At 38.1% G+C, this 11,079-nt stretch overlaps 2 non-coding genes across 2 annotated transcripts; one reads left to right on the top strand and one right to left on the bottom strand.

The window, feature by feature from the left end:
• Positions 1-203: 203 nt before the first annotated feature.
• LOC116119740 lies at positions 204-310 on the top strand. Its single transcript, XR_004126436.1, has one exon. It is a non-coding gene; the product is annotated as a small nucleolar RNA R71 (small nucleolar RNA).
• Positions 311-3,000: 2,690 nt separating this feature from the next.
• Positions 3,001-3,107, bottom strand: LOC116119739. The gene has a single exon (XR_004126435.1). It is a non-coding gene; the product is annotated as a small nucleolar RNA R71 (small nucleolar RNA).
• Between the last annotated feature and the right edge of the window lie 7,972 nt (positions 3,108-11,079).

Below are 11,079 nucleotides of genomic sequence, written 5' to 3'. Positions count from 1 at the left end.
CAACTTCATGAAGACCCGTAGCTTTTCCTGATATCACTCTCTCATTTGGTCTTTGATAGTTGTTGCTTGCCAAAACCTCAAGCAACTCATAAGCCTCCTCTGGTGTCTTATTCTACAAGCCTCCTCCCGATGCTACATCGACCATGGTTTGCACGTTACCCATCAGTCCATTGTAGAATGTTTGGACTTGAAGCCAAACTGGCTACCCATGGTGTGGACATTTCCTCATCAATTCCTTGTAGCTCTCCCAAGCCTCATACAATGACTCGGATTCATCTTGTAGAAATGATATGATATCATTTCTCAGTTTTGCTGATTTTGTTAGAGGAAAGAACTTGGTTAGGAACTTCTGTGCTAGATCATTCCATGTTGTGATAGTTCCCGATGGTAGTGCCATTAACCACCCCTTTGCTTTATCCCCCAATGAGAATGGGAATAACCTCAACCTAATGGCGTCATCTGACACTCCGTTCGACTTGAAGGTGTCACAAATTTCCAAGAAGTTCGCAATATGCTGATTCGGATCTTTCTTCAAATCATATTAAACCTTACCGACTGTTGGATCATCTGGATGATTGCCGGCTTTATTTTAAATGGGTTGGCTTGGACTACTAATCTCGTAATGCTCGAACCACTGCCATTAACCGTGGGAATTGAGAATTCCCTTAGTATCCTGTTTTCTGGTTCTGCCATTTCAACAGCTATTTCTTCCAATTCAACCACTATATCCTCTCTTTCTTTGCTCTCTCTGTTAAGTCGTCGGCGGTTCTCTCAATCTCAAGATCACAGGAACCACTGGCTGACGTCTTGCTCTTCGCATAAACTGCACAGAATAAACGAAAGAAAGTGAGATCACAAACCAACTGAAAATTGAAAACAAAAATTAAAACTCCAATCTAGCTAACTATAGAAAAACTAAATGTTAATTTAAAACTCAATCCCCGGCAACGGCGCCAAAAACTTGATGCGTGTTTCTTACAACATGCAAATGTAGCAAGTATACTAGTCGCACAAGAAATAGAGTGATGAGTGTGTATCGTTCCCACGAGGATTGTTGCTTGATAATCCGAGGATTATACTAGTTTATTTAAGCTTTTAGGCCGAATTTCAGATACTTCTTAGTTATTTTTTGCCTGAATTGATACTTAATTCCTTACATTTCGTGTTTCAGGTTAAAATGGAAATTTTGAGCGAATAAAGGCAGATTTGGAGTTTTTGGACTCAAAAGCAAGCAGAGGGCAATTATGTAATTTTATAATTCTTCAGGAAGCTTCGCCGCGGCGAAGGTTGTTCTTCGCCGCGGCAAAATGGGCCAGTCACGCACCAAATTCAGCTCCTTTGTCATCGCGGTGAGATTCCTTCTTCGCTGCAACGAAGTCTGCATTCTCCAGTTTTTGTAAAAAGCACAGTTTCATTTTTAGGCTAAGTTTTTAAGATTTTGGACGAGGTATAAAAGAAATACTTAGTCTTTTTTTTAGGGTGTTCGTGGAGAGATAGACAACATTTTTACATTTTCTTAGGTTTATTTTTGAGTGATTTTTGGATTAAACAAAGTGTGAAGATTCGAGGTGAAACCAGTGGATTTGTCAATTAGGAAGATTCTTTTCCTTTTCCCTTGTGTCCATGATGTTGAACTTGGAATTTTTCATTTTTTTTCATTGTTTTATTGATTTAGCCATGAACTAACCTATTTTGGGTTAGGGTTTTGATGTAGTTCGAATTCTAATGGGTTAGAGAGTTGATGATTATTAATTTCATATGATTTTGCTTTGATTGTGTGATTATTCTGTATTTATTGTTTGTATGTGATTAACATGATGAGATTGAGAGATAATTCATGTTAAGCTTCTTGGGTAATCACCATTGTATTATTGGATGCTAGAGATAGATTCAAGAACCGATGAAATCAATCTAGGATTCTTGTGCTTAATGAACTTAGATTTATTAACTTTCATTTTGTTGGGTGCGGAAGGTTAATAGGGAAGAGTAGGACAACATAGCCTGAGAAGGTATGTTGGACACTTTAGAGAGTTCGATTTACAATCAATGCATGAGAATATGAATTTAGTTTTATTTCTTTGTTAAACCATAGAGTTCGAATGAAGTCAAAACCTTACCCGTTGTTTGAATTGATTTTATCCGTATTTTAAACTTGCTTATAGTTTACTTTTATTTTAGTAAATTTTGTTTTAGTTATGTTTAAACTGGTCCCTTTAATCCAAAAGAATTCGATTGCTTCAACTTGAAAACGGTAGAAAACTTAGTGCTTAGCAACAATCCTCGTGGGAACGATACTCTATCAATCTATTATTTGTGCATAGTACACTTGCTACATTTTGCATGTTGTAGGAAACACGCTCAAGTTTTTGGCGTCGTTGCCGGGGATGAGTTTTAAGTTAACATTGAGTTTTTCTATAGTTAGCTGATTGAAGTTTTAATTTTTGTTTTCAATTTTCAGTTGGTTTGTGATCTCAATTTCTTTCGTTTATTTGTGCAGTTTATACGAAAAGCGAGACGTCAGCCAATGGTTCCTATTGATCTTGAGATTGAGAGAACCGCTAGATGACTAACAGAGAGGAAGAGAAAGAAAGGATATAGTGGTTGAAATAGAAGAATAGTTGTTGAAATGGCAGAACCAGAAAACAGGACACTAAGGGAATTTTCCGTTCCCACGGTTAATGGCAATGGTTCAAGCATTACAAGACCAGTAGTCCAAGCCAAACATTTGAGATAAAGCCGGAATCATCCATATGATCCAGCAGTCGGAAGGTTTAATGGTGATTTGAAGGAAGATCCGAATCAACATATTGCGAACTTCTTGGAAATTTGTGACACCTTCAAGTCAAACGGAGTGTCAGATGATGCCATTAGGTTGAGGTTATTCCCATTCTCATTGGGGGATAAAGCAAAGGGGTGGTTAATGGCACTACCATCGGGGACTATCACAACTTGGAATGATCTAGCATAGAAGTTCCTGACCAAGTTCTTCCCTCTAGCAAAATCAGCAAAACTGAGAAAACATCATTTCTACAAGATGAATCTGAGTCATTGTATGAGGCTGGGGAGAGGTACAAGGAATTGATGAGGAAATGTCCACACCATGGGTTGCCAGTTTGGCTTCAAGTCCAAACATTCTATAATGGACTGATGGGTAACGTGCAAACCATGGTGGATGTAGCATCAGGAGGAGCCTTGCAGAATAAGACACCAGAGGAGGCTTATGAGTTGCTTGAGGTTTTGGCAAGCAACAACTATCAAAGACCAAATGAGAGAACAATATCAAGGAAATCTATGGGTCTTCATGAAGTTGATGCCTTCACAGCCATCTCAGCCCAACTCACGGCACTTCAGAAATAGTTGGGAAGTATGCAGGTAAACTCTATTCAAGCACCTCAACTAACTTGTGATTTTTGTGCAGGAAACCATGTGAGCAGCGAGTGTCAAGTGGGGAACACATTTGCTTCGTCATCTTCATCATCGGAGCAAGTGAACTACTTGGCAGGAAATCAGAGGCAACCAAACAACCCGTATTCCAACACATACAATCCGGGGTGGAAAAATCATCCAAATCTGGCTTAGGCCAATTAGAACCAGCAAAATAATCAATGGAACCAAAGGACTTTGCCGAATAACCAACTAGGGGTGAATAATCAACCAGGAGATCCAAGAGTAACAAAGTTTGAGGACATGTTTGGGAAGTTCATGCAGGAGACCACGGGTTTTATGAATGAGACAAGGACAAATTTTAGAAATCAAATGGCGTCCATTCAGAATCTTAAGGTACAGATGGGCCAATTGGCCGAGAAGTTGAATGAGAGACCGCAAGGATCTCTACCAAGCAACATGATGACTAACCCACGTGAGCAAGTAAATGCAATTTTGTTGAGAAGTGGGACAGTTTTAGAAGAGGTGGAAAAATCAAGGAAAGAGGAAAATTCATCAAAGAACAATAAAGAATCTGATGAAGAAGTTGATGAAGAAATCATCGCTGAAGAGAAACCACCCAGCCCAAGGAAAGATGAACAGAAGCAGGAAGAGGGGAAAAAGAAAAGGAAAGAGAAATTGCCATTCCCCGAGATACCACCAGAGTTGGCGCATCACACACCACCTGTACCTTTTCCTCAAAGACTCAGAAAAGAAAATCAAGATAAGCAGTTTATTAAATTTCTTGATGTTTTTAAGAAACTGCATATTAACATTCCTTTTGCAGATGCATTGCAGCAGATGCCGAGCTATGCGAAATTTCTTAAGGAAATCTTATCAAACAAGAGGAAGTTAGAAGATGAGGAAATTGTGATGCTTACGGAGGAGTGCAGTGCCATTCTCCAAAAGAAGCTGCCCCCGAAACTCAAAGATCCAGGGAGTTTTACTATTCCTTGCACTATAGGAGATATCACCTTTGATCGAGTTTTATATGACCTAGGTGCTAGCATTAACCTTATGCCTTTTTCTGTTTTCAGGAAACTAGGAATTGGTGAAGTAAAGTCGACAACCATATGCTTGCAACTTGCAGATAGAACAATAAAGCATTCGAGGTGCATTGTGGAGGATGTGTTGATTAAGGTGGACAAGTTTATTTTTCCTGCGGATTTCTTTGTGTTGGATATGGATGAAGACAAATAGATTCCTCTTATCCTGGACGACCATTTCTAGCGACCGGAAGAGCTTTAATCGATGTTCAAGAAGGGAAGTTGATCATGAGGATGCAAGATGAAGAAATAACATTTAATCTCCTTGAATCAATGAGAGCTCCACATAAACAAGAGTCGTGTTTAAAAATTGATGTGGTGGACCAGGCAAAGATTGAAACCTTCCAACTGAACAATCCTAAGGTGGAAATTAGGAGCTGCATTGTTAAACCAAATCAGTTCGAGAGTGAGGACCATAATGGAAGGGGTTGCACAAAATTCCGAGATAAGCCACAGTCAAGATTGTGTTTTCACAAGGAACGGATCTCTCTGCTCAAAAAGGGTGATGAAAAGGTCACAGATCGGGTGTGCACTGTGGAGCGACACTTAACGGATTAATCAGGGAACTATCTTGTACCTTTGTTAATTTTTTTTTTTTCTATTCCTAATTTATGCGTAATGGGACATTGGGGACAATGTCATCTTTTGTTTGGGGGTAGGAAAATTAGAAATTTTTTATTTTGTTTATTTTACTTTGGTTTGATTGTTTTTGCCGATGATGAATTGTATAAATCAATGATGTGAATTGGATTGTTGCGTTTTTATGGTTGAGAAATGTTAAGCATTGCTTCAAGTTTAGGTTTATTGACTGAATTTTGATTGAGGTTTGTTAAGTGGTTTAACCACCATTTTCACTTTTTTTGGCATGCTTAGATTCATTTTATGTACTTAGGTAAAGTTTTGATAATGTTAGTGGACTCTAGAACCTAGTAGAGAAGTGCTTGAGGTGAAATTCTAGGATTAGACATGGTTGAGGAGATGATTTAGGCATTCTTTTTGGAACGTTTGAGCCTTTTGAGCCAACCCATGAATGAAATTGCCCCTAGTCACCCATTTGAGCCGTATGAATCATTATTGCTTTATTTTTCTTGGCAAACCAAAAATTGTCCGATCCTTATACCCTAAACACTCTGTCGTACCCTAGGGAGAATTCGATCCTAATGCAAACACAAAGAACGGGAAGAGTTGTACAAATAAACTAAAAGAATAGTTTGGGGGTTGTGAGAAGGGCAATAAAACCAAAAGAGGTAGTTTACCTCAATTCAATTGATTTGTTATTAATTTCAAAAAAAAAATCTTTTGCCAAGTTTAAGGGAATCTCAGCTGGAAACCAGTAACCGCCTTAAAAACTGCCTAGCAGTACTTGGCGACCTCTGGTTTAACAATGCCACGTACACCTTAGACGCACTTCCCGACCGCGCATATATGGTATCAAAAATAAGAGAGATACAAGTTTGAGGGTTGTACATTAGTGGAGACGTTGATTGGTGGTTGAGAAGAAGTGGAGTTCGATTTAACTTGAGTGTTTGCATGAGGAAAATCGAGTTCTCTTACTTTGTTATTCCTATCCTTTTTTCTTGGAACCCACTTCCTGAGCCTAGCGTTACAAGCTTATACAGACCTTTTGATTCTTATCTTTGTCTAGTCCTCATTAGTGGAGAGTAGTTCGATATTTAGGCTTATGGAGTCTGCCACCATTTGATAAACTTTGTATTCCTGCATAAAATAATCCGGGAAGTTGGAAGGTGGATTGAAGTGGGGATTACCTACTCGGGGGACCAATTGAGAAAGAAAGTCGATGCAACTTATAACTTCTTGGAGTGTTAAACATTTTTCTTTTAATAATTTTGCAACAACTTTTGAGATTGGTATAAATTCTAGGCAGTTGTTTTGTGAGTCGAGTCTTTTGTTTCTCTTATTCAATTTTTGTCATTTGTTGTTTTGTGTTTTTGAACGTTTGTGTTTTTCTTTTTTCTTGTTTTGTACCTAATGCTCGGCGACGAGCATGTCCTTAGTTTGGGGGTATTTTATAATCCGAGGATTATACTAGTTTTTAAGCTTTTAGACCGGATTTCAGATACTTCTTAGTTATTTTTTGCCTGAATTGCTACTTAATTCCTTACATTTCTTGTTTCAGGTTAAAATGGAAATTTTGAGCGAATAAAGGCAGATTTGGAGTTTTTGGACTCAAAAGCAAGCAGAGGGCAATTATGTAATTTTAGAATTCTTCAGGAAGCTTAGTCGCGGCGAAGGTTGTTCTTCGCCGCGGCAAAATGGGCCAGTCATGCACCAGATATAGCTCCTTTGTCGCCGCGGTGAGATTCCTTCTTCGCTGCGACGAAGTCTGCATTCTCCAGTTTTTGTAAAACGCACAGTTTCATTTTTAGGCTAAGTTTTTAAGATTTTGGGCGAGGTATAAAAGAAATACTTAGTCTTTTTGTTTAGGGTGTTCGTGGAAAGATAGACAACATTTTACATTTTCTTAGGTTTATTTTTGAGTGATTTTTGGATTAAACAAAGTGTGAAGATTCAAGGTGAAACTAGTGGATTCGTCAATTGGGAAGATTCTTTTCCTTTTCTCTTGTGTCCATGATGTTGAACTTGGAATTTTTCATTTTTTTTTCATTGTTTTATTGATTTAGCCATGAACTAAACTATTTTGGGTTAGGGTTTTGATGTAGTTCGGATTCTAATGGGTTAGAGAGTTGATGATTATTAATTTCATATGATTTTGCTTTGATTGTGTGATTATTCTGTATTTATTGTTTGTATGTGATGAACATGATGAGATTGAGAGATAATTCATGTTAAGCTTCTTGGGTAAGGTCACCAGTGTATTATGGGATGCTAAAGGTAGATTTAAGAACCAATGAAATCAATCTAGGATTTTGTGCTTAATGAGCTTAGATTTATTAACTTTCAATTTGTTGGGTGCGGAAGGTTAATAGGGAAGAGTAGGAAAACATAGCCTGAGAGGTATGTTTGACACTTTAGAGAGTTTGATTACAATCATGCATGTGAATATGAATTTAGTTTAATCTTTAGAAAGAACCCATAGAGTCCGAATGAAGTCAAAACCCTACCCGTATGTTGAATTGATTTTATCCCCTTTAAATCTTGCTTTCATAGTTTACTTTTATTTTAGTAAATTTTGTTTTAGTTATAGTTTAAACTGGTCCCTTTAATCCAAAAAAATTCGATTGCTTCAACTGAAAACGTTAGAAAACTGAGTGCTTAGCAACAATCCTCGTGGGACGATGCTCACTCATCACTCATTATTGTGTGACTAGTATACTTGCTACATTTTGCATGTTGTAGGAAACACGCATCATTGCTAAGCACTAGTTTTCTATCATTTTCGAGTTGAAGCAATCGAATTCATTGGATTAAAGGAGCAATTAAAACTAATCGGAAACAAAATTTACTAAATAAAAGAAAACTATGAAAGCAAGATTTAAAGGGGATAAAAATCAATTCAACATAGGGTAGGGTTTTGACTTCATTCGGACTCTATGGGTTCTTTCTAAAGAATTAAACTAAATTCATATTCACATGCATTGATTGTAAATCAAACTCTCTAAAGTTGTCAAACATACCTTCGCGCTATGTTTTCCTACTCTTCCCTATTAACCTTCCACACCCAACAAATTGAAGGTTAAATCTAAGCTCATTAAGCACAAGAATCCTAGATTGATTTCATTGGTTCTTGAATCTATCTCTAGCATCCATACTACACAGGTGAATCCCCAGAAGCCTAACATGATTTCATTTCTCAATCTCATCAGGTTCCTCACATATAACAGTCAATTCAGAGTAATCACACAAAATCTCAAGTTCATATGAATAATCATTCAATAATTACCCATGAAATTCTAACTACAATCAAAACCCTAACCCAAATTAGGTTAGTTCTATGTCTAAATCAATAATACAATTAAAAGAAACGAAATTCCAAGTTCAACATCATGGAAACAAGACAAAAGGAAAAGAATCTCACATTGACGAATCCACTGGTTTCACCTCGAATCTTCACAATTTATTTAATCGAAAATCACTCAAAAATGAATCTAGAAAAAGTAATAGCTCCAAACCCTACTTGAAGCTGAACCCTTGGCAAAAAGACTCCGTTTTTCTTTTATGCCTCACCCAAATCCTAAGAAAACACTAAAAAGTAAAACTGTGCGTTTTACAAAAACTGAAAATGCAACTTCGCCACGGCGAAGAAGGAATCTCGCCGCGGCCAATGAGCTGAACCTGGTGCGTGACTGGCTCATTTCGCCGCGCGAAACTTCTTGAAATTCTGAAATTCCAGAATTGCCCTCCGCTTGCTTCTGAGTCCAGAAACTCCAAATCTGTCTTTATTCACTCAAATGTCCATTTTAGCCTGAACACGAAATGTAAGGAATTAAGTAGCAATTCAGGCATAAATAACTAAGAGTATCTAAAATCCTCCCTAAAAGCTTAAATAACTAGCATAATCCTCGGATTATCATGGCCAACCCTTTTCAAAGATTCTTCTGGATGGTTCAGGAATGCGACCATGTCAAGTGAATGGGAATATTTCAAAGCGAGATGAGATGCCACTGAATAATATCCTAGTTGTTGACTGTTCGATGTATGGAATTGACTTCATGAGTCTTTCCTAAATTCTATGGGAACATATACATTTTGGTACGGTGGATTACGTATCGAAATGGTGGAAGCAGTTGCATTGTCATCCAATGATGCTAGGGTGGTGGTTAATTTTGTGAGAAAGAACTTTTCTCAAGGTTTGGGTTAACCGGACAATCATTAGTGATGAGGTCGCATTTTTGCAACAGCAATTAGAATGCACTATTGGGAAAATATGGATAGAAACACAGAGTTGCGACACCATACCATCCATAGACTAGCGGGCAAATGGAACTGTCGACAGAGAACTAAAGGATTTTAGAAAAGACGTCAATGCATCGAGGAAGGATTGTCACGAAGTTGGATGTGCTTATGGGCCTACCGCATTGCATTAAACGATCCGATTGGTATGTCTCCATTTAGGATGGTCATGAGAAGGCATGTCATTTGCCGGTAGAACTCGAGCATAGCCTACTGGGCAATCAAGTAGCTCAACATGGATTTATGAGCTGTTAGGAAGAAAGGATGCTGACTGTTGAATGAACTCGTGATTTCCGTCATGAAGCATGATCAGTAGGGAATGCTTGATTTACAAAGAAACAAAAGGTGGGCATGACAGCATATCCGAAGAGAACTGTTGAGAGTGTTAGAAAGTGATTGTCTAATTTTAACTTAGGCTTTCGTGGAAAACTGAGTATAATGGTCGCGAGCACCTTCTAGTACAGGAGAGTTAAACTAAGCGCATCTCAATTTGAATGGGTTGTGGTGTCACGTGAAAAAAGGGACTTTAAGGTCATGAGAGACAGGATGTGAAGCCATCATTGAGGGGTTGATGAGTTGCAAGTCAATCCCCCTCGGCTGGACATTCTGACTGAAGACTTGAGAAAGTCAGCTTTCGACTAAAATAAACAAGTGCTCCTTGGGAGGCAACCCAAGTGTTTTCATTTGTTGTTATTATTTATTGTTTTGAAGTTGTTTAGTTTTTGTATGATTTTAAGATGAAATCTAATTTTTGTGTTTTTGGTGTTTCAGGTGAATTATCAAAGCAAGGCGAAAAATGGAATTTTTCCAGTTTTCGCCGCGGTGAATAAGTTTCTTCACCACGACGACTGCATTTGTAAGAATTGGAAATCAAAAAGTCTCAGACTTCGCCGAGGCGATGTAGGCTCTGGAAATTTCCGCCGCGAAGAAAGTTGGGCAAAATTGACTAGAAAGTTCACCACGTGAGTTGTTCTTCGCCGCGGTGTTGTGGGCTCTGTAATTTTTCGCGCGCGGCGTCGACTGGGTTAGAAATTTTTTTTTTTGAATTAACAACTTCGCTGCGGCAAAGTCTGCTGTTTTTATAATACTCCCGCCTCTTCATTTTTCGCAAAACACTTCAAACACATCCAAGAGCAAACTTTTTCCCTCTTCGATCTAGAGCCTTTCCAGTGATTTCCCAGCACAATATCTCATTCGTTAACCTTTCTAAACACCAAAAAACTCATTTGAGCAAAGATCTTCGCGAAAAATTGAAGAAAATTGTGGGTTCAAGAATTGGGGATTTTGCAATCTAGACTGTTTTTTGGCTAAATTAGTGGTGAATACTTCTTAGTTTTGGTAAGATTTCGAGTTCCCCAAGCTTTTAATTGCACAATTTCGAGTTTAAAGTTGTAGATCTGAAAATTTGGATTGTTGATTGAGTTTGGATTTTCGTATTATTGTGCTTTGATTTTGTTTGAGGAAGTCTAGATTGTGAATTGTGTGGTTAGGAGTTTGGGTTTGAATTTTGGAGTGTTTTGTGAAGTTTAGATGAATCGAAGTTTGGGGGTCTAGGGTGCATTTTTGGAAGTGTGATACTTTTGCAGGATTAATTGTGGTTGATAGTAGGGTGCTTAGAGTTGAATTGTTGAGTTAGAATTGTAGTTTGGGAAAATGCCGCTCAAAGTACTCTCCAAGGGTAAATGAAAAGGGAAGAAGGTAGATGACCGATTTGTTAATGAGAAGGCTCGGATGATTG

This window comes from Pistacia vera, unplaced genomic scaffold (assembly GCF_008641045.1).
Source record: "Pistacia vera cultivar Batoury unplaced genomic scaffold, PisVer_v2 Contig903, whole genome shotgun sequence".
Lineage (NCBI taxonomy): Eukaryota > Viridiplantae > Streptophyta > Magnoliopsida > Sapindales > Anacardiaceae > Pistacia > Pistacia vera.
This window is presented reverse-complemented; position numbering and strand designations above follow the sequence as displayed.